Source organism: Dendrobates tinctorius, unplaced genomic scaffold, assembly GCF_039654945.1.
Source record: "Dendrobates tinctorius isolate UK_male_01 unplaced genomic scaffold, ASM3965494v1 ptg000098l, whole genome shotgun sequence".
Taxonomy (NCBI): Eukaryota; Metazoa; Chordata; class Amphibia; order Anura; family Dendrobatidae; genus Dendrobates; species Dendrobates tinctorius.
The window spans coordinates 10,511,858-10,535,621 of record NW_027361766.1 but is presented as its reverse complement, the minus strand read 5'-3'; the positions used below and the strand labels follow the sequence as shown (position 1 = coordinate 10,535,621).

At 47.2% G+C, this 23,764-nt stretch overlaps 1 long non-coding RNA gene across 1 annotated transcript in view; it reads right to left on the bottom strand.

Annotated features, from left to right (window-relative positions):
- LOC141099177 (uncharacterized) overlaps positions 1-23,254 on the bottom strand; it is a 39,046-nt gene extending 15,792 nt beyond the window's left edge. The window contains exon 1 of the long non-coding RNA XR_012234427.1: positions 23,182-23,254. This is a non-coding gene — a long non-coding RNA (uncharacterized lncRNA). The remainder of the gene's footprint in view (positions 1-23,181) is intronic.
- Between the last annotated feature and the right edge of the window lie 510 nt (positions 23,255-23,764).

Genomic DNA, 23,764 nt, shown 5'->3' with positions numbered 1-23,764 from the left:
ACCTGGAACTCCCGGGGAAGACCCCGTCACAACCCACTGAATTCCAAGCAGGAGATTGTGTACTCGTACGAGATTAGCGCCCCCAAAGTAAATTGGGACACTACTGGGAAGAAAGTCCCTATTGGGTACTGCACCGAGTAAGCCCAGATGGGCCAGTGTACGAGGTACAATCTGAAAAAGAAGGGGACCACCCTACCCGTACCATACACCGTAATATGTTACGACCCTGTACTTCCACGGACCCCGCCCGACCCGAGGCTCCTCCTCAGGTCCCAGAACCTCTGCCAGCAGTATGGAATGAGGACGATGAAGAAGACCTTCCGGTGGTACAAACAGACACTTCAAAAACTGATACCCCAGTGACCCTAGTCAATCCACCATCTTCCACCACCCCAGAGGACTCCACCACAGTCGAACCACAGCGCTCCGAGTGGTTCACAGCTGGCAAATCCCCCGTACGCTACGAACAGGACCAGTTCGTGTGGCAGAAAAGACTTTCACCCGAGGACTGGCGAGCAAACAGGATGGGGGAGTGTAGGAGGGGGAGTCCCCGCTGTGTAACCGGGCCGGAACCCAGGGGACTGTCACCAAGGTTCCAAGTGAAACTGTTTCTGGGGGACATAATTAGAAGACGGACCGGGGAGAGTTCTAGAAGGAGAGGGGGCGGAGCCAATATAAAAGGAACTGAGGACGCCAGCAGAGGGCACTCGATAGAGTGGAAGAGAAGGAGCAGGAAGACTGAAGGGCGCTAGTGAGCCAGAGCCAGAGCTAAAAGGAGTGAGCGATGACTAGAGGGACTGGAGAGAGACTCACCGCGGACAGGAAGGAGACGGCACCAAGTTGACCAGCAGAGGGACCCCGACTGCACAACAACACTTCCTGCGGCTGTCACTGCCCTACTCCAGCCCGCGGCTGAAGCCTACCCGCTGCCACCCGCGGCCGCCACAGCCTGACTTCAGCCCGCGGCTGCGGCCTGCCCACCGTCGCCCGCGGCTGCGGCCTGCCCACCGCCACCCGCGGCCCAGATCCAGCCTGCGGTTGCGGCTTACCCGCTGCCGCCCTGGGCCACCACAGCCCGACTCCAGCCCGCCGCTGCGGCTTGCCCGCTGCTGCCGCTGCCCAAATACAGCCCGTGGTTGCAGCCTGCCCGTTGCCACCTGCGGCCACCACCGCCCCTCTCCAGCCCGCGATCGCGGCCTGCGCGCTGCCACACGCGGCCGCCACTGTCTGGCCCCAGACGGCGACTGCGGCCCACATTTCTGGGGCCCCAGCTGTCGCCATCCCGCCGCTGCCGGGAGGCGCAATGCAGAGGAACTCTACAGGTGCCTGTTGTGTCCACACTCCACCTGGGCGTAGGAACGTCAGAAGCCTGCGTCAAATCCTCATCGGGTGGGCCTAGTGGCTAAGACACAGAAGAGACACCGACCACCACTCTGCCAGACATCAGAGGAGGATAAGTGACACGTTGCAGTTGATAACCTGTAGTTTTCTGGACCCGTAGTCAGCCATACCACTGCCCCATAGTTACTGGTTTCGACCGGGTAGTCGTGATCGTGTTACCTGTGTATTATTATTCTGATCCCTGCGAGGATAGCTGTTGTTAGCTTGTTGGTTACTCAAGATAGCACTTAGGCTAGTTTCACATTTGAGCCTTTTTGCGCTGTGTTCGTGCGCAATAGAAACGCATGCAAAAACGCATCATGCGTTTTGCATGCATTTGCATTTTTTAGGCGCATGCATTTTAACCAGTTTCTAGCCATGTTAACTCTTAAAACGCATGCGATTTAAATAGCAGGCGTGCGCATGTCCATACGCACGCCTGCGTTCCCATAGACTGTAATACGTTATTTTATCGCATTCCATGAGCAAGAGTGCGCATGCGTTTTTTTACACCATTGGATGGACCCCAAAATTCAACAGGTTGCGCACACTACAAAAAAAAGCATGCATACGAAAACGCTTAAGAACGCGTGCAAACGCTAGACCATGCGCCCACCATGTTAAACATAGGGGCGCATGGCGCATGCGCATGGACGCGCACGATGAGCTGCGCTAAAAAATGCTAATGTGAATCCAGCCCTATAGATATAAATATATATATATATATATATACATAAAAGCTCCACATTCTAATTTCACTCCGACTCCCATCTCATCACTGCATCCTGCGTACCTGCAATACCTACAAATGCACAGTAAAAGCACACTCAGTTCTACTGTATTTGCACATACCCACAACTATGCTACATACAAGTGCAGCGCTGCTACACACGGCTTTGCTGCATTACAGATACAGTCTACTATATACACAAAGACAGCTGAGACACACACAGCTCTATGATATACACAGACTAAAAGTTTTACATCAACACAAACATGGCACTGTTACAGCACACACACCTCTGCTATGCACGATGTATGTACTCTTCCACATTCTGATGTTCCATATAAGCACGTGAATGATCACTAGTGTTGAGCAAATGTGAGAAATATCGGATCGGATTGGATCGGCCGATACCCAAAAAGTATCGGGTATCGCCGATTCCGATACCGGAAGTCCCATTCAAGTCAATGGGACAGAAATATCGGAATTAAAAAAAACCCTTTCTGTACTTGCACATCCTGTTCGGGAGGGGGGAAGAGTGTGGGTGGTAGAGTTGAGCGAAACGGGTCGAAAAATTTCAAAAGTCCCCAACTAGGGTGAGGTCGGCCACGAGCTCGGCGACTTTAGCGCCAAAGTCGCGTTTCAAAAGTTTGTTTTCCGCCCTTTTTCAGCCAATCAGGATCCACGTACACTGTGGGCAACGTGATGACATAGGCAGGGGTCACCACCATCTTTGAGAAGGGCATGGAAGTGATTGGCTTGCTTTGGGGGGCGTCACAGGGGGTATAAAAGGGTGTACATGCCGACCGCCATGTTACTCATGCTGATCTCAGAATAGGGAGAGCTGCTGCTGATGATGATTCTGTAGGGAGAGCGTTAGGCAGGGAAGAAGACACCAAAAACTGTTTCTGCTGCTAGCTATTTTGCCTGTACAACACACCAGTCACTGTGTGTGCAGTGCAAGTGGAGGCTATATTTTGCTGGATCAGCTGTGTTGGTTGTTAGGCTGCCTTATAAGGCTTCCTGATAGCTGCATTGCTGTTTTCCCACTGCTCTGCAAACTGCTTTTTTAAAAGCAATCCAAATTTTTTTTTTGTCCTGGTGAGGTACTGAGCATGCATTTTTTCACACCATACAGCGGTGTACGCTCCTCACACAGTACCGTGTAACGGCTGTTATCACGGCCACAGTGAAGCTATCTGTGTGTGACTCTGTAAGGATAAGTCGAGGACATGTTCCGTTCTTACAGACCTCCACCTTCTAGTTTTGTCTGGTTTTCAAACAGTTAAGTATATTTGCTGTTTGATCACATTCAAAACTATAGAGAGACAGCGTGTGTCAGTCCGTATACTTAAAAAACACGGAGCTTGACAATTTTACGGACACCGGACAGCGGTGTCCACAAGTGTCCACAAGTGTGTTCAGAAATTCTACATCTCCCCTGTCCTATATACACCTTGTAACTTTTTTTACATTACTATATAGTTTGTGGGATTTTGTGTACATTTTTACCAAAAATGAGGAAGGCTGGTGGAAGAGGCCGTGGAATTGGGCGGGGGTTGCCAGCTGGTAATGATGGTGTTGGTGGTGGATCTGATGGTAGTGGCAAAAGCAAAATAGGACCGAATGCAGGAGGTGTTGAGCCTGTGTCATCGTCTGGCTCCACAAGGCCTCGAAGGCTTAGTTTTCTAGGAGTTGGCAAACCGCTTTTAAAGCCAGAGCTTCAGGAAAAAGTTTTGGCTTACATTGCTGACTCAGCCTCCAGCTCTATCACCTCCTCTTCTGAAGTTGTAAAAAATAAAAGCACTGAGTCGTCATTGGAGGCTCATGTTCATGAACCACACCTTTCCTTGTGTCCTTCACCCCAACCAAGATTGAAGGATGACGCAGGCCATACAACTGATTACTCCATGGAGCTGTTTTCACATACCATGCCTGGGTTATCAAGTGAAATGGTGAATTACCCAGGCCAAGATGAATCTGACATGGAGTGCAATGATGCACAGCCACTGATAGATGATTCTGCTGGTACATTCACTCAGAGCACTACATTGTCCTCGCAGTGTAATGAGCCAGATTCTGACCCTGATGAGACTCAGGTGCCCCTTCCTGCATATTATACCACCATACACGGTGACACAGAGGAAGGTGCACATGACATTGAAGAGGAGGTGATGGATGACCCAGTTGTTGACCCAGATTGGCATCCATTGGGGGAAGAGGGTGCTGCTTCCAATAGCTCAGATGAGGAGGAGGAGCATCCACAGCAGACATCAACATCGCAACAGCTGTTATCTGGCAGGCCCGGAGCACTCCAAAGACAGGTTCCAAAAATCAAAAGAGTTGCTGGACAGCTTGTCCAGACGGTCAAAATAGTACAGCGTGCTAGGCCGCAAAATGTCTTCCAAAGTAGGAAGAGTGCAGTGTGGCACTTTTTTGAACAAAATCCTCATGATCAGGCCAAGGTTATCTGTAAGAAGTGCGCAAAGACCTTTAGCCGAGGCAAAAATCTGAAAAATTTGAACACCAGTTGCATGCTTAGACATTTAACCAGCATGCACTTGCAAGCGTGGACACAACACCAAACCTCAAGTACCACATGTGCAACTGATCACAAAGAAGGTAGTTAGCAACGCTACATTGTTTCCCCCACTGTAAGCCCACCGGTTAGCACAGCAGCAAATGTTGAGGTGTCATTGCAAGGCCAAAGCAGTCAGGGATTCCCACTGTTATATCAACGAAAGACTGAATCTAGGCCATCAGAAAGAGCACCAACTCCATCACCATCATCAACCCTCTCTCAGTCCGCCCTGTCCACCGCTAGTTCCACCATATGCAGCTCTCAAGTCCAGCTCACCCTCCCAGAGACTATGAGTAGGTCAAGAAAGTACTCAGTCTCTCATCCGCATACACTGGGTTTGAACGCCCACATTGCCAAACTAATCTCGTTAGAGATGATGCCCTATCGGTTGGTGGAAAGCGCAGCTTTCCGCGAACTCATGGCCTATGCAGTACCACGCTATGACCTACCCAGTCGCCACTTCTCTCGCAAAGCCATCCCAGCCCTCCACCATCATGTGAAAGGCCGCATTGTCCATGCACTCAAGCAGTCAGTGAGTGGAGAGGTGCACCTCACAACAGATGCATGGTCCAGTCGGCATGGCCAGGGCCGTTACGTGTCCATCACTGCGCACTGGGTTAATGTGGTGGATGCAGGGTCCACAGGGGACAGCGGTGGTGGGACAGTGCTGCCTAGCCAACGGTATAGGAAACAGTTGGCTGTAGGCGTTCGACCCTCCACCTCCTCCTCCAGAAGCGAAAGCTCATCCACAGAGCGCAGTCGTACGAGCACTCCATCTGCAGCTGCCACTGTTGCACACGAGGTGTCCCCCTATCGAGCAGCTAATGGAAAGCGTCAGCAGGCTGTGTTGTAGATGATGTGTTTGGGTGACAGACACACCGCGGAGGTGCTGGCCGAGTACTTTCAGAGACAAACTGAGTCATGGCTGGGCAGTATACATCTTGAGGCAGGCAAGGTAGTTAGTGATAACGGCCGTAATTTTGTGGCAGCCATAGCCCTTTCAAAACTCAGCCACATACCTTGCTTGGCTCACACCTTGAACCTGGTGGTGCAGTGCTTCCTCAACAATTATACGGAGTTAACAGCCCTGCTCCAGAAGGTGCGAAGACAGGGTGCGCACATCCGCCGGTCGCCTGTACACTCCATTCGTATGCAGAAGCTGCAGCGATTGCTCCACCATCCCAACCACCGCCTCATTATCGACATGGCAATAAGGTGGAACTCCACCCTGCACATGGTTGAGCGGCTGTGCGAACAGAGGCAGGCCATAATGCATTTGTGGGAGGATACACGGCCAGGCACTTTGAGAGCAGACATGGAGTTGACAGGTGTGCAGTGGTCGAATCTGAAAGACCTCTGTAAAGTCCTTCAGTGTTTTGAGGAACGCACACGGCTGGTAAGCACAGACGACGCCATCCTATGCATGAGCATCCCACTTATGCGTCTGCTGATGCAAACTTTGACGCACCTTAAGGAGCAGGCGTCTGCAGCCAATGTTGATGAGGAGGAAGAGGAGGAGGGAATCCTTGATGACATTCAGCCATTGTCTGCTCAGGGACCTCTCCTGGACGAGGTGGAGGAAGAAGAGGAGGAGGAGGATGATGATGGGGATGATTACTTAGGGGAGGAGGATGCATCTCGTGGGGCAAGTGAAAATGTTGGCGTGGCAAGGTCTGGTACAGGGTTTGTGCGTGACTGGAGGGATGTGGATTTGCCAGAAAGTGCTCCTCCAACCAGTACTCGCAGTGCATCATTGACACCGGGAACATTGGCCCACTTGTCTGATTATGCCTTGCAGATCCTAAAAAGGGACCCCCGCATTGCCAAAATGATGAACGATGACGACTACTGGTTGGCCAGCATCCTGGATCCACGCTATAAAGGCAAATTACAAAACATCATGCCACAGGAGAACCTTGGCTAATAAACAAGCAACTCTAGTAAACCGGTTGGTTGAGGCATTCCCAGCACACAGCAGCGGTGATGGTTCTCACACGAGCCGTACAGGCCGGGGGCAGCTTGGCAGAGGTGTTCATGGTGCACACAGCAGAAGTGGCGTTGGAGACAGGGGTTTCATGACAATGTTGTGGACTGATTTTTCACGGACCGCTCACACAACTGGTAATACTGCATCGATGGAAAGTGACAGGAGACAGCAGTTGTCAACTATGGTTACAAACTACTTTTCCTCCCATATCGATGTTCTCCCGCACAGGTCATTCCCCTTTGACTATTGGGCCGCTAAACTGGACACCTGGCCTGAATTGGCACAATATGCCTTACAGGAGCTCGCTTGCCCAGCTGCAAGTGTGCTATCGGAAAGAGTCTTCAGTGCAGCTGGATCAATCCTGACAGAAAAAAGGACCCGTCTGTCAACCCAAAATGTGGATGATCTAACCTTCATTAAAATGAACCATGCATGGGTTTCCAAGGATTTTGTCCCACCTTCCCTTGATGACACATAGGTTGCCAGAAAAATGGCTTGCTTTGGTCCTCCTCCTATTCCGCGAACTTGACCTATTTCGCCTTTTGCAGCAGCTGAATGTCCCACATCAACATATGCCACTTTGTAAACCGCCCTAACTGGGCTGCCTCCCCCCATCGCCGGGGTCACCACCTAGCGCACGAAACTGTGCGAGTGCCGTTGCCTTGGACAGGTGGGTAGGCCGACTCTTGGGCGCGGGCACTGGCACAGGGTCCCTCATAGTGCAATCAAGTGTCTCTGACGGTGGTGGTGCACACCCGCCGTCAGACACACCGCCATACTATGAGGGGCCCAGTGCCAGTACCGACGCCCACGAGTGTGCCCCCTTGCTTGGGCAGGGCCCCAGCATTTGCAATGTTTAACTCTCCCTGCTCCTCCGCTGTGTAGTCTGGACTGTCAAATCCTTCACTGGGAGTGCCACTACAAATTGATTGAACTGAAAGATGATGGTTAAGATGTAGCTATGCCCTGTCCTGCTGGCCGGGCTCTAGCTCCAGATGATCAATGGCTTCCATTTCTTATGGACGTCGACTCACAATGACATGCAGTGGTGGTTTATCATCAGCTTTCACAGTTTTCCTACTCACAAACGTGTGACATTCCGGCGCATTTTAAAATTTGCCCTCTCATGCCAATCAAATAGAATCGCCTACGGCCAGTGGCTTCTGTCTTTTGCACTCCAAAGTTACGTGACAGATCATGAAAGCCAGTGAGCACCATGTTTACATCGCTCCCTGTGATAAAAATTTGATTGAGATGAGTAACAGTGATGGAATCAACGGAAGTGCGATACAGCAAGACTTTATTCACAAAAAAATGTTTTCACTGTCTCAACACACAAATTAATTCAGGGTCAGCATCGCCTATGAGAATTGTGACGGAAGTTTTTCCCGTGAATAGTAATTCCTAGATTTCTGCAATCACTAGCCTTTATGTCAGTAATTGTATGCATCTCATTTCCTATTGCGGAGAGGCTGGACTGTATTACTGAGACAGAAATATATATGAAGATTTAAAAATAACACCAAAAGTATATAGTTGTGTACGCCTCAAATGCATTTGCTTTTTTCCACTTTTTAGATTGCTGTGTAATCCATACTGAGAACACGGAGATTTTACATGTTTAAACTATGCTATATATACCTGCTATCCAGTGATAAAGTACCCTTTCTCAACTTTGTACAATCTGGTCAAATCCATACTTGGCCTGAGAACATCTGAGTCTGCCTCCTGATCTATAGACATATATTTTTAATGTGTAAACTAGGCTACATATATACGTGTTATCCGGTGAAACTGTACCCTTTATCAACTTTCTACAATGTTGTTGAATCCATACTGGGCCTGAGAACGGCTGCCGAGTTGTTAAGCAAGCTACAGCACCTGTGGTTTGGACACATAATTTTTTCAGGAATGACGGTTAGGCTTAACTCCGGAAATGCGGTTGACCTGAACTTACTGGGAAATCATCGTTCGCGGGGAATAATCTGAATCCCAGATCCCCATCACTAACGGAGTTCAGCAGGTTCTCTGCACCTGTAAGTGACAAAAGCTGGTCCTTTCAGTGTAGCGTGCATGCAGCCCTGGACATGTACGGGAATGCTAGACCTGTTATTGCTCGATCTCACGTGCCAGAGCCTCGCTTATCCCTCTAGTAAGCTTGACGCGTACTGTAGGGGCATGCCGGAGTCTCGGTTGTTAACAGAATAAAGCTGAGAAATCGCTAGCACAACTACAAACACACATACCACACCACACACAGAATCGACAAAGCTTTCAAAGTGTGCATCTTTTCTTTAGGTGGCATAGTTGTGGTTTCCCGGGTGGAGTCCAATTAAGCAACAGGCTCCACTCCTGGTGGTGCCCTTTTGGCCATTCCTTTAAGGTTCAGCTTTGCAATCATACTGCCCCTGGAAACCAAAAAACTTTGCCTTCATGGACACTGTTTGGAGGTTCGTGGGAATAACGCCGCCCGATCAGCAGTCGGCATATGGGTCGCCCTCCCAGGGCTGTGGGGTACTCGGTACCGGGCCGGTGTCAGTGGGATGTGTCACAGCAGCGGTGACCCGGATGGTGGCCCTGGGCGCCCATGTAAATGGCGTGGTATAATGGTAAAGAGTTTATATAGATAGTTTGACGCCACCTGTGGTGTTCGGCAACATAGATGTTAGGTCGACGCTGCATGCAGATCCTCTGGGACTGATGGTGTTGTGCAGCAAATATGGTGAAGCTCCCCACAGGTGGAGCTGGAGTCCCAGGGAAGTGTAGATGTAGTGATGGGGGAAAGGCACAGGCGGTGTAGGTGCTGGTACCCAGATGTAGCGGTGCTGGAATAACTGTAGGACACCAGAGCGTGCAGTTCCAAAGCTTTACTCACAGTCTGCAGGTTACACAGATGCCTGCCTCCGTGCTGTGTCCTCCGGGTCAGGACCTCAGCCAACCACCGGGACCAAAATGGAAAGTTCCCTTCCAACACTCCGCCAACATGTACCTTCCTGAACGTCTCCTTTCTAGCGCTTGTGGGGGAAGCACTCACAGGACCGTGGTTCACTGAAGCGCCTCCTGATGTTCCTCAGACTTTACTTGTATGGCAGACAGCTGTAGCCTTTTCCTTCTGGCTCCCACACGTCGATGCTGGGGCCTCCGAGCCTTAGTTGGGTACAGAGCATTTACAGCTGCTACTTCCCCCGGTTTCTGCTGCAGGAACGTCAGTGTCCCTACAAACTCGGAGACCGGAATCGGGACCATGCGCTCCAGCTAGGAGTGAGCCTTAACTCTGCTCATCCTCCAGCTCCCCTTCTCACATCCACACACTTCCCCTTCCCTGCACAGAGTGCCCTAACTTAAACTCCTCCCGACCACAGAGAGCAGCTCCACAGCAGTCAGGTTCAGAGGTCTCCCTGCTAGCCTGGAGTGGGAAATGTGTTGTGTGTTGGTTTCACTGCTAGAGAGATCCTTCGTTGCTCCCAAGCTTGAAAACACACTCCCTAGGAGGAAGGTAATGCCACAGTGGCAACCGTACTCTTGGGGACGCCACAAGTGCACTGAGGCCCAGCCACTGCTGGATGATGCTGTTGGTACATTGACCCAGATCACTACATTCCCCTTGCACTCTACACTGCCAGACTCTGACCCAGAGGAAACTCAGGTTCCCCTTCCCACATGCTATACCACCTTACACGGTGACAAAGAGGAAGGTGCAGATGAAAGTGCAGGTTCCTTGAGCAGGTGGGGGGGGCATACTCATGGGCGATGGCACTGGCACAGGGCACCGCATAGTACGCAAAAGTGTCTCTGCCAGTGGGAGGGCCTAAACAGCCAAGTGCAGTGAGATGGAAGATAGGGACGACAAGGAGTTCAGAGTAGTGCAGGGATTCCCTAGCAAGGAGACTTATGTAATTGTTTTCAATGTTGGGACAGCAATTTTTGGGGAGCACTATACTCTGGTGAATGATATATGGGGCCCACCATACACTGGAGCATTCCAAAGGTGGACATCAGACACTGGAGCAGCATTTACAGGGCCCATTATACACTAGAACAGTAGAAATGGGGCCCATTATATATGGAGCATTATTTGGGCCCATAAGACAGTGGAGCTTCATCCATTGGGACCAACATATACTATAGCATTATGTGGAGCTCATCATATACGGTTTGAAACATTATATGGGATCAATGATTCCATATGGAGAAATATATGGGCCTCATTACTTTGTATAGCGCACTAAGCGCTGGCCATAATACTGTATGGAGTTATATACTGTCCGTTTTTGGAGGTATTGGAGAATTTAAAATGGATATCAGTCATGAGATGTAAGAAGTGAAGTATTTTTCATTGTACTATACTGCTATTTCTCTGCCGATTCGGAGCATCATGAGTTGTGGTATGTGTTAAAGGGGCGCTCTTTGGCCCTGGGCCCACGAAAACCTGGAGCCAGCCCTACCCCCCCCCCACAACTGTAGCCAAATAACCCCCATTTTTCAGTGCGTAACTATTATTATGAAGTAAATTAAGGTTGACAAGCTTAAGTAATAAGAATTGATGCTTTTGGCATTCAAATGGGCACTGTAGGTGTGTTTCCTGTCCTCCTCTCACTGCCGACTTTAATTCCCCATTGACTTACATTGGGTTTCGTGTTTCGGTCGGACCCCCGACTTTTCCCTATAGTCGGCCGATTTTGCTCAACCCGACTTTTGGAAAAGTCGGGTTTCATGAAACGAAACTCGACCCTAAAAAACCAAAAGTCGCTCAACTCTAGTGGGTGGACACTGTGCGTGTCTGTGTGTGCGGGCAGGGTCTGTGCGGGCTTGCCGGGGGACTGTACAGGCCTGCCAGGGGTCTGTACGGGCCTGCCGGGGGTCTGTGCGGACTGCCGGGGGTCTGTGCGGGCCTGCCGGGGGTCTGTACCAACTGCCGGGGGTCTGTGCGGACTGCCGGGGGTCTGTGCGGGCCTGCCGGGGGTCTGTGCCGGCTGCCGGGGGTCTGTGTGGGCCTGCCGGGGGTCTGAACAGGCCTGCCGGGGATCTGTGCCAGCCTGCCGGGGGTCTGTGCGGGCTACCGGGGGTCTTTGTGTCTGTGTACAGGCATCGTCCGATGGGACTACAAGTCCCATCGGGCTATGCCTGCTACAATGACAGTGATTGACACAGCAGTCAATGATGGGACAGTAGTTGTCCCATCATCCGGCTAATGTGTTGAATGTAAAAAAAAAATACATACTACATACATACTACATATATACAACATTCATACAACATACTACATACATACTACATACTACATACATACTACATTCATACAACATACATACTACATACATACTTCATATATACTACATTCATGCAGCATACATACATACTACATACATACTACATTCATACAACATACATACATACTACATATATACAACATTCATACAACATACGTACATACTACATACTACATACATACTACATATATACAACATTCATACAACATACATACATACAACATTCATACAACATACATGCATAATACATACATACTTCATATATACTACATTCATACAGCATACATACATACTACATACATACTACATACATACTACATACATACAGCATACATGCATACTACATACATACTACATTCATACAACATACATACATACTACATACATACTACATATATACAACATTCATACAACATACATACTACATACTACATACATACTTCATATATACTACATTCATACAGAATACATACATACTACATACATACTACATATATTCTACATTCATACAACATACATGCATACTACATACATACTTCATATATACTACATTCATACAGCATACATACATACTACATACATACTTCATATATTCTACATTCATACAACATACATACATACTACATAATACATACATACTTCATATATACTACATTCATACAACATACATACTACATATATACTACATTCATACAGCATACATACATACATACATACTACATAATACATACATACTACATATATACAAAATTCATGCAACATACATATATACTACATACATGCTTCATATATACTACATTCATACAACATACATACATGCATACTATATACATATTACATATATACTACATTCATACAACATACATACATACATACTACATACATACTCCATACATACTACATACAATACATTCATACAATACATACATATAGACATACAGTACATACAACATAGAGAACATACTCACCATCACTTGTCACTTTGATCCCCGAAGCCAGTGTCATCTGTGAAAAAATATGAAAATAACAAACAACCAATATACTCCCTGATCCGCAGAAATCCACGAGTGTCCCACGCCGATCTCCCGTGGAGAACAGCAGCATCAGCTGATGCGACCACTCTCTAGGGGCTCCAGGAATCCAATGACAGGAGGTAGGTATCCTTCCGCACTGTATTCCTCCGCCACTGTAAAAAAAATAGTCCCTAGTCTCACTTTTGGCATTGCTGTGTGAGAAAGTTCCCACGCAGCTTTTGCCATAAAGTGAGACCAGTGAACCATAGTAACCTCTCAGTGATGCAGTGCAGCACATCGTCGTGGGACACTCATGGATTTCTGTGGATCAGGGAGTATATTGCTTGTTTGTTTTTTTCTAATTTTTTTCATAGATGACAAGGGCTTCGGGGATCAAAGTGACAAGTGATGGTGAGTATGTACTCTATGTTATATGTACTGTATGTCTATATGTATGTATTGTAGGAATGTATTGTATGTAGTATGTATGTAGTTTGTATGTTGTATATATGTTGTATGTCTGTAGCATGTTGTATGTATGTAGTATGTATGTAGTATGTTCTATGTATGTATGTTGTCTGAATGTAGTATATATGTAGCATGTATGTATTGTATGAATGTATGAATGTATTGTATGTAGTATGTATGTTGAATGTATGTTGTATGTCTGTAGCATGTTGTATATATGTAGTATGTACTATGTAGGTATGTTGTATGAATGTAGTATATAAGTAGTATGTATGTATTGTATGAATGTATGAATGTATTGTATGTAGTATGTATGTAGTATGTATGTTGTATGTCTGTAGCATGTTGTATGTATGTTGTATGTATGTAGTAAGTATGTAGCATGTATGTATGTACTCGTATGCTGTATGAATGTAGTATATACAGTGGGGAAAAAAAGTATTTAGTCAGTCAGCAATAGTGCAAGTTCCAGCACTTAAAAAGATGAGATGCGTCTGTAATTTACATCATAGGTAGACCTCAACTATGGGAGACAAACTGAGAAAAAAAAATCCAGAAAATCACATTGTCTGTTTTTTTTTCCTTTTATTTGCATATTATGGTGGAAAATAAGTATTTGGTCAGAAACAAGCAATCAAGATTTCTGGCTCTCACAGACCTGTAACTTCTTCTTTAAGAGTCTCCTCTTTCCTCCACTCATTACCTGTAGTAATGGCACCTGTTTAAACTTGTTATCAGTATAAAAAGACACCTGTGCACACCCTCAAACAGTCTGACTCCAAACTCCACTATGGTGAAGACCAAAGAGCTGTCAAAGGACACCAGAAACAAAATTGTAGCCCTGCACCAGGCTGGGAAGACTGAATCTGCAATAGCCAACCAGCTTGGAGTGAAGAAATCAACTGTGGGAGCAATAATTAGAAAATGGAAGACATACAAGACCACTGATAATCTCCCTCGATCTGGTGCTCCACGCAAAATCCCACCCCGTGGGGTCAGAATGATCACAAGAACGGTGAGCAAAAATCCCAGAACCACGCGGGGGGACCTAGTGAATGAACTGCAGAGAGCTGGGACCAATATAACAAGGCCTACCATAAGTAACACACTACGCCACCATGGACTCAGATCCTGCAGTGCCAGACGTGTCCCACTGCTTAAGCCTGTACATGTCCGGGCCCGTCTGAAGTTTGCTAGAGAGCATTTGGATGATCCAGAGGAGTTTTGGGAGAATGTCCTATGGTCTGATGAAACCAAACTGGAACTGTTTGGTAGAAACACAACTTGTCGTGTTTGGAGGAAAAAGAATACTGAGTTGCATCCATCAAACACCATACCTACTGTAAAGCATGGTGGTGGAAACATCATGCTTTGGGGCTGTTTCTCTGCAAAGGGGCCAGGACGACTGATCCGGGTACATGAAAGAATGAATGGGGCCATGTATCGTGAGATTTTGAGTGCAAACCTCCTTCCATCAGCAAGGGCATTGAAGATGAAACGTGGCTGGGTCTTTCAACATGACAATGATCCAAAGCACACCGCCAGGGCAACGAAGGAGTGGCTTCGTAAGAAGCATTTCAAGGTCCTGGAGTGGCCTAGCCAGTCTCCAGATCTCAACCCTATAGAAAACCTTTGGAGGGAGTTGAAAGTCCGTGTTGCCAAGCGAAAAGCCAAAAACATCACTGCTCTAGAGGAGATCTGCATGGAGGAATGGGCCAACATACCAACAACAGTGTGTGGCAACCTTGTGAAGACTTACAGAAAACGTTTGACCTCTGTCATTGCCAACAAAGGATATATCACAAAGTATTGAGATGAAATTTTGTTTCTGACGAAATACTTATTTTCCACCATAATATGCAAATAAAATGAAAAAAAAACAGACAATGTGATTTTCTGGATTTTTTTTTCTCAGTTTGTCTCCCATAGTTGAGGTCTACCTATGATGTAAATTACAGACGCCTCTCATCTTTTTAAGTGGTGGAACTTGCACTATTGCTGACTGACTAAATACTTTTTTTCCCCACTGTATGTATGTAGTATGTATGTATGTTGTATGAATGTAGTATGTATGTATGTTGTATGAATGTAGTATATATGTAGTATGTAGTACGAGTATGTATGTTGTATGAATGTAGTATATATGTAGTATGTATATAGTATGTATGTATGTTGTATGAATGTAGTATATATGTAGTATGTATGTAGTATGTATGTATGTTGTATGAATGTAGTATATATGAAGTATGCATGTAGTATGTATGTATGTTGTATGAATGTTGTATATATGTAGTATGTATGTAGTATTTTTTTTTTTTTTACATTCAGCACATTAGCCGGATGATGGGACTACTACTGTCCCATCATTGGCTAATGTGTCAATCACTGTCATTGTAGCAGGCATAGCCCAATGGGACTTGTAGTCCCATCGGACGATGCCTGCACACACACAAGACCCCCCGGCAGGCCCGTACAGACCCCCGACAGCCGGCACAGGCCCCCCGGCAGGCACGTACAGACCCCCGACAGCCGGCACAGGCCCCCGGCAGGCCGGTACAGACCCCCGGCAGGCCCGTACAGACCCCCGACAACCGGCACAGGCCCCCGGCAGGCCCGTACAGACCCCCGGCAGCCCGTACAGACCCCCGGCAGCCCGTACAGACCCACGGCAGGCCCGTACAGACACCCCGCAGTCAGCACAGACCGCGCATCATGATGCGCACAGACCGCGCATAATGATGACATCATTTCAGCAGCCAATCACAGCCACAACAGTGGCTCATTGCATTATGGGAACTTCCGATTCCAGTATCCGATATTGAAAAAATATTGGTACTCGGTATCAGAATTCCAAAACAGCGAATATCGGCCGATACCCAATATTTGCAGTATCGGAATGCTCAACACTACTTATCACATAATCTGAAAACTCTGCCACCTAGTCAGGACATGCAGCATCTGTGCAGCTTTAGTGATATGCAGACCCTTGTAGCTTTCTCTCCTGCCCTGCACCCATCAGACTGATAAAGGTTGGGCTTGGAATGTCATATTTTAAGTTAAGCTGCTTTGTTTTTTATATTACCTGGTATTTGGCTTTACCAAAACATTACTGATACAGTAATATGTGGATTACATGCATTTTAGAGTGATATAGTTGCGGAAACACACTAAACACGCATATGCATTTTTTTACCTGTGGATTTTCCGCATCTAATGCTGTTCTAAAGGTAACATCACTGTAACATGCGAGAAAACAGCTGTTTCACCTGCAAAACAGGGTGATTTTGACCAGCTGCACAGCCTTGCAGGTGAAACAGTTGCTTCCCTCCAAGCTTAAAGGGAACCTGACAGTTTTCCATTTAAAGGGACTCTTTCAGCACAGGATGCTGTTTAAACTAAGGCCTGTTTCACACTTCCGTTTTTTGACGTCAGTTGCAATCCGTGAAAAAGGCCAAAAACGGATCCGTTTCCATTTTGACACCAACGTGTGCAACCGGACCGTTGTTTTGACGGATCCGGCGAAGTCTGAAATTTAAAGGACCCGCAGCCTGGAAAAGGAGAGAGAGAAGAGAGAGAGAATTTTCGCTGATCCTGGAACGCATTTCAGGGTTAAAATGTGTCCCGGAGCAAAGCTTCCGGGCATGCACACTTCCAAATAGCGGACCGTCAAGACAAAAAAACGTTGCAGAGTCCATCTCATCCGCGCGGGAGACGGTAAAATTTTGAAGGATCCGTCAAAAAACGGGTGTGATGGACGACCGTCAGTCAAGATCCGCCACTAATGTAAGTCTATGGGGGAAAAAAACGGATCCCCCCTTTTTTTTGGCTGATCCGTTTTTTTTTTAAAATTGGCGGATTTTGACTGACTCAAAAAACTGAAGTGTGAAACAGGCCTAACCCTTGTTTTCCCTCAATCTCCACCCCCTCTCCTCTTTGACTGCTCTGGCTTCAGAGAAGGGAGATTGAATACTCGGGCCGAGAAGGATGGAGAGAGATGGAAACCAAGAAGGTGTAGTCAAATGATTTTTCTGGCAATAGAGTACTCAGTGCCTATACTTGGTTTGAACAGTTATTCTGTGCTGACAGACTCCCTTTAAGGTATTGTGTAGAGAGACAATGAAAAAGCTGCAGCTGTACAGGGTTGTTGTGGATTTACAGCCACAGGATTAATGGAGCCTTAGGCCTCTTTCACACATCAGGTTTTCGGCGTCAGGCGCGATCCGGCGCTCTTGACTAAAACCGGATCCGGCGAAATGCAATGCCGGATCCGGTTTCCCCCCCATTGACTTGCATTAGAGCCGGATCGAGCCGGATGGCCATGCGTTTCATCTGATTTTCACCGGATCCGGCAATGTGACGCGATCCGGCGTCTGGAAAAAACGGCTACTGTAACGTTTTTTGTCTCCGGCGAAAAAGCCGGACACGCCGGATCCAGTGTGTCCGGCTTTTTCATACAATGAAAGCCTATGAGCGCCGCAATGCGCCTGATCCGGCGACAGCCGGATCCGGCGGCCGAATCCGGTTTCTTTGGTCTGAGCATGCTCAGTAGCTCTGCCCACAGGACATATATAAAAGCAAGACAATGGGACCCTCAGCCACACCCAACATGCCACCCAAGCCAAGAACCAGGAGCAGGAGAAGGCAGCAGACATCTGCAGCAGCAGCACCATCAGCACCACCCCAAATGGAGCAGCATGCTGAACAACGGGAGGGGAGTCCAGCAGCAGATGAGAGACGGTAATTATCAAATCCCCCATTCCTCCAAACTAGGGCTATGGAATATCAAGATATTCATTGGCCCTTTGTTTCTCTTTATTCAACAGCCGCCCAATAGATGCAGCAGCAGCAGCAATGGCAGCAGCAGAAACACCACCCACAGCCATGGAGTCTGGCCATGAGGAAGACAGCACATCTTCTGGGAACCCTCCCTCGCATCGTCAGCGTTTGACGGTAAGTTTTTATTTCCAAAATCCATCATCTCTGTAATATATGTGTATTCATTGCCTTTTATTTCAAAACAGGAATCACAAGATGAAGAGGAGCTCCCAGAAGAAGAAGGAAGGGGTGGACAGACACTTGGAGTGGGCTCACAATTGGTAAGTTTTTTGCATCAAACGCAGAAACACAACATCACACTACACACAACACATAGAAAACAATGTTCTGCAGACCACACACAGCAAACAAATGCCTACATCCAAAGACATAACATTTTTTGTTTTCTTCTCTAGTCTTCCCAATCTGGTGCTCGGCCAAGAGGTCCTCGCAGTGCCTCCCAGGGTCGTCGGCGACAGCAACGCGGCGGTCACCAGCGTGTAAGTATAAATATTTTTGCTTTGTTTTTTTGCACTTTTTATTTCATTTCTTTTGTGGAGGCTAATTATGTTATTTTTGTCTTTTTCTTTAACAGCCTTCACAGCGTGCTCCCGACTCTGACGGTGAGGATGGAGGGATTGATGTGGACCGCCTCATCGATCTCGTCAGAGAAAGGGAGCCGCTCTGGAATATGGGTGACCGCCGCCACGCTGACCTGATCGTTACCCGACGACTCTGGGAGGAAATCTGTTCGCTCCTTGTGGACCGCTGGGAGGACCTCGAAGCTCGGGCCCAGATTAAAGAGCGTAAGTATATACAGTACCGGTTGCTTGATTTAAACCAGTGTTTCCCGAACTCCAGTCCTCGTGGTCCCCACGGATCATGTGTTCAGGATTTCTATTTACTTTGGAAATCCTGAAAACATGACCCCTGGGGACCATGAGGACTGGAGTTTGGGAAACACTGATGTTGTATACTAACCACTTTGTCCTTTCTCATTTCAGGGGAGAGAATTGTGAAGCGGTGGCGGTCTGTGAGGGATCGTTTCAAGAAGGAGTTCAATAAAGAGATGCGGGCCCCGAGTGGATCTGGAGGACGCAGGAGCAAGTACAAGTACGCACGAGCCCTGTCGTTCCTCCGGGACACAATGCTCACCAGAAGGTAAATATTACACACCACATGTGACAAAAAAATGTTTAGATGTAACTTTTTTTTTTCAGCCAGGGCCATACCATGTCACTATTTTAATTGTTTTTTTTTCTCTTTATTCCACAGCACGGTGAGCAGCACTCGGGAGCCTGCACGATTGGACCCTTCTGAGGCGATCCCTGAGGAGACCGGCACCGAGGGACACTTCGACCGCCCCGGTACATCTGCACCTTCCCAGCCTTCCCACACATTCGACCCATCTGTCCCATCCACCAGCACAGGAGCATCGTGGCCGCCTACATTACATGAAGCTGCTGGTGAGGAGATCGCTTTCCCTTTACCCCACCCTTCTGCCCCTGCCACCTCTAGTACACCTGCGGGTACTGGGCGGCAGCGGCAGAGGGGTCAGGAAAAGACTTATGCGCCAGAGTTCTTGCATCTGAATGCATCTTTCCAGAACTGTCTAAAAGTCTTGTCAGAGCAAATCTCCGCAGGCTATCAGCAGATCAACTCCAGCATTCTGGAGGTGAAGACACTTCTGCAAACCATGCATTCAGAAGCAAGATCTTCGCCAAACCACACCTTTTTCAGGTCTGTTGTGGAGCGCATGGAAACGCTCTCTCCTGCCCAGCAGATGCATGTAATGCATTCATGCCACGCTGCTCTCCAGCAAGTTACCTCCCAACCTCCTCCTCCCACCACAGTAGTTCCTCCACCTGCACCCCCTCCAGCCACTTTCCATCCTCCCCCTCCTATTACATCTACACCCCCTCCAGCCACTTTCCATCCTCCCCCTCCTATTACATCTACACCCCCTCCAGCCACTTTCCATCCTCCCCCTCCTATTACATACCATCCACCTCCCCAGCACCAGCAACCTCCCCAGTACCAGCAACCTCCCCAGTACCAGCAACCTCCCCAGTACCAGCAACCTCCCCAGTACCTGCAAACTCCCCAGTACCAGCAACCTCCTCAGTACCAGACATCTCCCCACTTCCAGCAACCTGCCCCATACCAGACATCTCCCCACTTACAGCAACCTGCCCCGTACCAGACATCTCCCCACTTCCAGCAACCTGCCCCGTACCAGACATCTCCCCACTTCCAGCAACCTGCCCCGTACCAAACTCCTTCCCCATACAACTTGCCATCAACATCATCTGCTCCTACAGTCCCTGCCCAACCCTCCACTCCACCACCCACCACCTCTTCTGCTTCCCACATGTCCACCCATTCTGTAGTTTTTTCCACACCTTCACCTCTAACTGTTCCTTCCCCACCACGATCCCAGTCCTCTCTCCACACTCCCAGTGTCGAAGTGTCCCGCAGCCCCTCCAGCAGTATTTCCACCACACACTACACAGATTTATAATGTGTGTATTTAAATAAAAATGACCAGTTTTATGGTTTCAAAGCTTTATTAAACAAGTTTATTAAAATTTTAAAAAAGTTTACTAAAAAAAACATTTTTCAATAAAAGTTAAATTGTCTGTCATTTCTTTCTGCGGCGAAAAAGGTTAAATACAGGGTATTTAAAAGGTGAAATGGTATTCAAAACTAGGTATATAACTGTGGGTAAATTTTAGCACAAATCTTTCACACTCTGTCATCCTGCCAGTGTACTCTGCCTTGAGGTGACATAAAGTATAGTGCAAAATTGTCCCTCATTACTGAAACTGTCACAGAACTTCTAGTGGTAATGTCATGGTAATCTTGCAAGGTGGTTTCTTCAGAGGTGTCCTCAATGGAAATGGGTTCCTTGCAGATAACAAAATTGTGGAGTACCACGCACGCTTTGATCACCTCGTCCACAGTTTCTGTCTTGAGGTTGATCGCAGTCAATAGGACCCGCCATTTGGCTGTCAGAATACCAAAGGTACATTCAACCATTCTTCTTGCTCTTGTGAGGCGGTAATTAAAAATGCGTTTTGGTCTTGTCAATCCTCTGCTAGAGTACGGTTTCAAAAGGTGTTCTGACAGCTGGAAGGCTTCATCCCCTACACAGACAAATGGCATAGGTGGACCAGATGTTTGCGGCAGCGGTCTAGGTGGTGGGAACTGGAAGGTGTTTCCATACAGTTTACGCCCCATGGCAGACAGTTTGAAAACTTGAGAGTCATTGGAGCGGCCATAGGCCCCAATATCAACCGCAATAAATTTGTATTCCGCGTCAGCGATGGCCATGAGGACAATTGAAAAATATTTCTTGTAATTGAAATATTCCGATCCCGATCCAGCTGGCTTTACAATGCGGATATGTTTCCCGTCCACAGCGCCCAAGCAGTTGGGAAACTGACATATCTGTTGAAACTTGTCAGCAATTTCAATCCACCTCTCTGTTGTGGGCTCTGGTAAAAACTCTTCAGCTAAGGAGTCCCACAGTGCACGGCATGTGTACTTCACAATTCCAGATATGGTGGAAATCCCGAGTCTGTACTGGAAATGCAGTGACGAAAGGGATTCTCCAGTTGCAAGAAATCTGTGGGGAATTAAAAAACAATAAATATATAGTTTTAAATCACAGCATTACATACCAAAACTGAGCTATAACACTTGGAGATACAAACTACCACCAACAAGATTGCAGTGAAAGTGTGCTCTGATGCGATCACATCCAATAAATGTGGCTTACCTTAAAGTCACCATCAGACGCTCTGCGGGTGAAACAGAGAAGCGGCAATAGGTGTCCGCTTTTCTTATGAGGTGTGCAATGCGCTCCACCAAGTAATCAAAATTCTCCATTTTCATCCTAACATATCCAAAAGATTTATACGGGTTTCGTCGAAGGTCCATGCAGAGTGTAGAATAGACCCCACGCGTCATTCTCTTGGCTGTGATGGGGTGGATCCACAAACGTCGTCTACGATGCCTGATGCGCTGCTGTCTCGCTCTCTCCTTCTCCAGAACAATCACCCTCAAACGATTCGCCTCCGCTATAAAATCCGCCAAATTCTTCAAAATATTTCCAATGACAACATCCATCCTCGCCAGTAACTTGCTCTTCTCTCCAACCTGCACTTTCTCCTCTACAACCTGTCAAAGAAGGGCTGTAGGAACATGCTATATATAGTTTTCCAGTAGCCAATCCCGTTCGGAAGGCCACAAGGGTCAATTTTAAAAACCGGATCCGGCGTAATCCGTCGAAAAACGGATAGAAAAACGGATGAACCGGATGAGACGGATCCGGTTTTGTCTGTCAAGAAAAAGACGGATCCGGCAGAAAACCGGATCTGTCACATCCGGTTTTACTAAACATTTGCCGGATCCGGCGTTCCGGCACGACGCCGGATCGCGCCTGACGCCGAAAACCTGATGTGTGAAAGTAGCCTTAGAGAATGAGGCGACACAAATGCAACTTCACTACAAGCAGCCCTTACATTGATTATTGCACTGACAAACATGAGGTTAAATGATTAATAAAGAATGAAATTTAAAGGGACTCTGTCATCACAGAGTGACTGATCAAACCAAATACAGGTGCTTGGTGGACTATGGTGTGGCCAAATACTTCAAGGGGTTATCTCACCACTCTTTGTGACTGCAGACCTGTGAATCCTTACATCGCGCGCATTGTGTGTTTTGAATGTGGGAACAAACCAGAGTACCTGGAGGAAACCAACGCAAACAAGTGGAGAATATACAAACTCTTTGCAGACGATGTCCTTGATAGGATTTAAATGCAGGACCCCAGCGATACGAGGCATTTTGTCAGGTGTTTTTATGAATGCATTTTAGTTTGTAAAAAATCTAATGACATATTTTTACTACAAAATTTGCAAAGGAGATACCGATACCTGTTTTTTGCATTTAGCCAATTCAAGATTTTGTTCCATTTGAATCTCTTCTCTTTTTTCAGCATCTTGCGTTACTTCAATAAATAATATAATAATAATAATATAAAAAACAAGTAAAAATGAGCATGGCTTTATCAAAATGAAAATGTGTTACTTATAATATATTGTCTACTTCATATGTCTTAACTACTCATAACAATAGGCGTGCACCACTATGTGCACCTCCCCACAAATCTTACTCCAGCACCTGGCGCAAGATTTGCGGTGTACTGAACGCCACCGCTCATCATTAATTTGACAAACGTGGGTTGTCACACCTCCGTCCCACCGCAGATTCAACAACTTTGTTGGTGCTGGGGTGTCGAAAGTCACATTTTTTGCACAAACTTGCGGTTCCTCAAGAAAATGTTGCTTTTAAAAGCTTTTTTCATCAGAAATCTGGTGAAAAAGTTTTGAGTAAAGGGAACCTGTCAGCAGGATTGTGCACAGTAACCTTCAGCCAGTGTCATGATGGCGCCATTATACTGGTTAAAATGATACCTGGGTGATGAAATCCGTCTTGGGGTTGTTATTTAATCTTTAT